Here is a 6,000-nt window from a genome sequence, read left to right as displayed (position 1 = left end):
TCTGTGGTCTTTAACAGGAGGCTGTACTGCTCATCCTCAAGGGGGTCTGGGAAATGTGGGGGCGTTTCATGTTGTCACTATACCCAGGGTCGGTCAACTGTCATTTAGTGGGCAAGAGCCGGGGACGTTAAATATCCTGCAGTGCTCAGGACAGTCCTGCATGCGGTGACTTCTCCCACTCAGATGCCAACTGAGCCCCGCTAAGAGACTCAGGTGCTCAGCAATACGAGCGCACTTTGTAATGTTTTAACGTGATTATTATTGTCATCTTTGTAAGGGACCGTGTCCTCTAGCCTTGGCCAGAGCAGAGCAAAGTAACCATGACTACCAGAAATAGAAGTAGTTGTGGCAGCTGCTTCTGCATCTTCCAGATGTTCACCTACTGTGGGCTGTCCTGAGTGAAGCAGTGGCACCCCTGTGACCACCACACCCCAACCCCAGCAACGTGGGCAACACAGTGCCGTTAGAGCAAAAAGGGAGCTGGAGGGATTCCTCTGCTTTGGCCTCTTTTGAAACTAGCATCAGAAATATAAATGTGCTTCTGCCTTCATGGATGACTGTTAGCTAATTGTGAGCTAAATATCTACCAGTTGATTGTGAGCTCTTCCACGGCAAGGGGGTGGAATCATGCACTCCCGTAATCTTCCTGAGTGGCTTACAATTAGTAGCTGATTAGTAGTTGATGACTCAAAGGCTTAATTTTTTCTAGCTAGAACATTAACCCATTGACCCACTTCTATTCATCTGTAGTGTTCATCACCTCTACATATTCACATTTGAGATAGGACTTCTTGGCAACCTCCTGAACTGATTAAACAAGCCAGAAGGAAGCAAAAGCCCTTTCCTATTTTAATTTTTCTCCCTCCCTCTCTTCAGCCCTCTTCTTCCTCTCTCCCTCCTTTTCTCCCTCCCTGCCTCTGATTTATAGGCTTGCAGGAGTTCATGCATGAATGGCCCCAATCTGGGTGTATAAAAAGCCTTGTCCATTCAAGCTCAGAGCTGAGAAGCAGGACATCCAGGCTCTGAACTGCAATCAGTTTTAGGCTGGCTTCTGGCATGAACGCTGTCTGACTTTCAGCAAGTCTCTTAACCCCTCTGGTTTCATTATCTTTATCTGTAGAACTGGAAGTTGGACCTCATGTTCTCTTTTTTATTTGTTTCTCCTTTTTTTTAAATGCAATTTTACTGAAATATAGTCACATACCATATAATCATCCAAAGTATTTCATCGATGGCTCAACAGTATCATCATACAGTTGTGCATTCATCACCACAGTATTTTAGAACATTTTCATTACTCAAAAATAAGCAAATAAAAAGAAAAAGAACACCCAAAATATCCCATACTCCTTATCCCAGCCACCTATTATTTATCTTCTGTCTTTATTTTCTTACCTGTCTGCCCAAACACTGGATAAAGGGAGTGTCAGTCACAAGGTTTTCACATTCACATGGTCACACTGTAAAGCTATATCCACTCACCATCAAGAATCAAGGCTTCCAGATTATAGTTCAACAGTTTCAGTATCTCCCTCTAGCTGTTCTAAAACCCTAAAACCTAAAAAGGGATATCTATATAAGAATATATAGTATAAGAATAACCTCCATAATGACCTCTCAACTCTACTTGAAATCTCTCAGCCACTGAACTTTGTTTCATCTCTTCCTCCCCTTTTGGTCAAGAAGGCCTTCTTAATCCCACAATGCCAGGGCCAGGCTCATACCTGGGAGTCATGTCCCATGTAAGGGGGAGGGTAGTGATCTCACCTGCCTAGCTGGCTTAGAGAGAAAGACCACATCTGAACAACAAAAGGGAGCTCTGGATCTCTTAAGGGTCTGTGGTTCTACAGTTATTCTACTCAGGCCTGTGGAAATACTGACTCATTGACACATCCTGAATACAGCAAAGAATGGCAAAGTGACAAGGAAAACAGAGTGAAAGTATGACCTGAAATAACAATAGAAAGACCATTCTCTCGATACTAAAATTAAAGCTTCTCTTTCTTTGTGGCTCTCTCTCTCCTCTCTCTCTCTCACTCTCTCTGTCTTTCTTCTTTTTTTAATAGGAAGAGCAGCAGAAACCACTTACAATTGTTGCCTTCTTATAAGGGGGATAAACAAGTCTAAGACCCTGGTAGTGGAGAAAACTGGTTTTCATTTCCAGACTGTAGAAGGACCACATTCACTCAAGATGGCCTTCTTTCCCACAAATGATTGATGACTGTGATATGTAATTCCGACACACTCTGCAATTTTTATAAGTCTGACTTTTATGTTAACAAAGTACAGTGAAAAAATAATTTAAATTAAATGACTCACTATCTAGATGTCCTGATACTTTACTTTTTCTTCCACAATTGTTTCCATTCCTGAAAATTGGAAAAATATTTCCACCATTGTTTGTCATTTTTCCCTTTTGCCATTAAAAAAAAAACTTACTCTGTATTTTTTGTAAACTGTCAAATATTTCTGAAGTGGTTTGGAAATAAATGATAAAGTAATAATTTGCAGTCATTACAAATTATTAAAATGATAATTTGTTATTTGTAATAATCAAGAAAAACAGAAAGTTATGGAACCAGAGAATTATAGAATGTTAAAAGCAGATGGGACCTCAGAGAACATTTAAATCAATGTTTTTCAAGTTGCAGGTTGCAAGCCATTAGTGAGTTGCAACTAATAGTTTTAAAAAGTGGTATGGAATAGGATGGAAAATACCAGAATACATAAACATAGTAAAGGGTTGCTTAATGAAACTTTTGTTTAGGCATGTTCTGACTTGCCTAGAATCTCAAAGCTGTTAGAAAGTATGAAAATAACTCAGCACAGTAAACTAGAGCACTGTATTATATTAAGTATGACTTTATATAATTGGTCACTACGATGCCCTGATTAACTCAGAAATAGTATTTGGAAAATCCACTGAAAAATTCAATTTAATAATATTTAATAAGTGTCCAAATAAGCAAAAGAGTAAGCAAAATAATTAATTGAAAGACTAGGCCTTTAATGATTAAAGATACAGAACTTGTAATTGAAAACCTCCCATAAAGGAAATCTCCAGGTCCAGATGGTTTCAATAGTTAATTCTACCAATTATTTAGAGGAGAATTAACAGCAATTTAAAATAATCTCTTTCAGAAAATGAAAGAGTAGAATACTTCTCAATTCATTTCTTGATGTTATTACCCTGATATCAAAACCAGACAGAGTCCAGAAAAAAACAAATCAGCTAAAGATCAGTATTGCTCATGAACTTACTGTACACATCTTCAACAAAATATTAGGAAATTGAATCAAGCAATCTATAAAAAGAATTATACACTATACTAAGTGGGATTTATTTCACATAAACACGGCTAGGTCAATATTTGAAAATCAGTCATTGTAATCCACCATATCAGTAGGGGAAAGAAGAAAGATGGCATGATTATATCAATTGTTCATAAGAGTATTTGACAAAATCCAATATCCATTCATGATAAAAACTCTCAGCAAACTAGCAATAAAGGGAAGCTTCCTAAATCTGATGAAGAATAACTATGAAAAAACCCACTGGTAACATTTTCCTTAATGGCCAAAGAGTGAATGCTTTCTCTCTAAGATTAGGAACAAGGCAAGGCAAGTAAATAAGTACTAGAAATCCTAGCCACAGCAAGAAAGCAAGAAAAAGAAATGAAAGGTCTACATATTAGAAATGACAAAATAAAACTGTCCTTACTTGCATATGGCACGATTGTCTACCTAGAAAATTCCAAGAAATCTACAGAATACTCTTAGAACTGATGCATGCACTCATCAGGGATATACGATCACACAAAAATCAGTTGCATTTCCACATACTTACCATGAACATATGGAAATCAAAGTTAAGAACACAATACCATTTACAATCACTCCAAATAAAATGAAATAGGTATGCACTTAAAACATGTGCAATAACTTTATGCACAACACAGTAAAATGCTGATGAAAGAAATCAAAGATGATCTAAGTAAATGGAGAGATATGCCATGTCCATACTTTGAAAAGCTCAACATAGAAAAGATGTTAATTCTTTCCAAATTGATATGTAGTTTAAATAGAATTTTGTTTCAAACCCCAGCAAGAATTTTTGTAGACATAGACAAGATTATTCTAAAATCTATATGAAACACAAGCCCTAGAATAGCTAAATAATATTGAAAAAGTAGAATAGAGTAGGAAGAATTCCTGTACCTGATATTAACTCTTACTATGCAACTATAGTGATCAAGACAATCTGGTTTGGGCAGAGGGACAGACATACATACAAAAAAATAGATAACCCAGAAATAAACCCACACATATATCCAATTGTTTTTTGGCAAAGATGCAAAAGCAATTCAATGGAGGAAGGATAGATTTTTCAATAAATGTAGAGAAGGAATTAGACATCCACAGGCAAAAAACAAAAACCAAAACAAATAAATAGAACCTCAACCTAAATCTCACACCTTATATAAAAATTAACCCAACATGTATCATTTATCTAAATTTTAAAATGTAATGTAAAACTGTACAATTTTAAAAAATAAAACATAGGATAAACTCTTTGGGTCTAAGGCTAGGCAAAGAATTCTTAGACTTGAGATCATAAACACTTTGGGTCTAAGGCTAGGCAAAGAATTCTTAGACTTGACACCAAAAGCATAATTCCTAAAGGAAAAGTTGATAAATTGATAAAAGATAAAGCCTTTTGCTCTGAGAAAGCCTATGTAAATGGGGATGAAAAATGAAAAGATAAGCTATAGATTGGGAGACAGTATTTTCAAACCACCTATTTGACAAAGGACTAATATATCCATTTAAGCTGCCAGAATGCAATGTAGCAGAAGTGCACATCTTTTTAAAAGGGAATTTAATAAATTACAAGCTTAAAGTTCTAAGGCCATGGAAATGTCCAAATTAAGGCAGCAAAAAGAGGTTACCTTTACTCAAGAAAGGCTGAGTGCTCCTCTGTCAGCTGGGAAGGCATATGGATGGCATTTGCTGGTCCCTGCTTCTGGGCTCTGTTGCTTTCAGCCTCTGTTTCCTGTGAAGTTTCCTCATTTAGCATCAGTGGGCCTTCATTTAGCTCCTCCAGGACACAAGTCTGGGTTCTGGCTTGCTTAGCATCTCATGGGAAGGTGTATGGTGACCTCTGCTAGCTTCCTCTCCTGGTTTCTCATTTCATAAGTCTTCCCTGGGGGTGTTTTCTTTCTACATCTCCAAAGGTCTCTGGCTGTGCAGGCTTGGAGCTTTCTCCAAAATGTTTCCTCTTTTAAAGGATTCCAGTAAACTAATCAGGAACCATGCTGAACGGGCAGAGTAACATCTTCCTGGAGGTAACGTCATCAAAAGATCACACCCACATCAGGGAGCATCACATCTCCTGGAGATTATCTAATCAGAAGGGTTTCCACTCTATGATACTGAATCAGAATTAAAGGACAAAGCTTTTCTGGGGTACACAACACTTTGAAACCAGTACAACTAGTATTTAAGAATATATAAACTCTCGAAACTCAACAGCAAAACAACAAACTACCCAATTAGAAAACTGACAAAGGACTCAAACAGACATTTTACTAGAGAAGATAAAAAGATAAACAAGCACCAAAAAGACCTCCAATATTATTAGCCATTGGGGAAATGCAAATTAGAACCACAATGAGATATCATTACACACCAGCCAGAATTGCTAAAATGAGAAATAGTGCAACATCCAAAGCTGGTGAGGATATGGAGAAATTAGTTCACCCACATATGACTGATGGAAATGTAAAATGGACAGCCAGACTGAAAAGAGAATGACAGTTTCTTATGAAACTATACATGGAACTACCATATGAGTTGGCAATTGCATCCCTGGGCATTTGTCTCAGAGAAGCGAAAATTTATGCTCACATAAAAACCTGTACATGAATGTCCATAGCACCTTTATTCATAATAGCCCCAAACTGGACATAGCCCAGATGCCCTTAGGTAGGTGAATGCCCT

Source organism: Tamandua tetradactyla, chromosome 26 (assembly GCF_023851605.1).
Source record: "Tamandua tetradactyla isolate mTamTet1 chromosome 26, mTamTet1.pri, whole genome shotgun sequence".
Classification (NCBI taxonomy): domain Eukaryota; kingdom Metazoa; phylum Chordata; class Mammalia; order Pilosa; family Myrmecophagidae; genus Tamandua; species Tamandua tetradactyla.
This window is presented reverse-complemented; position numbering follows the sequence as displayed.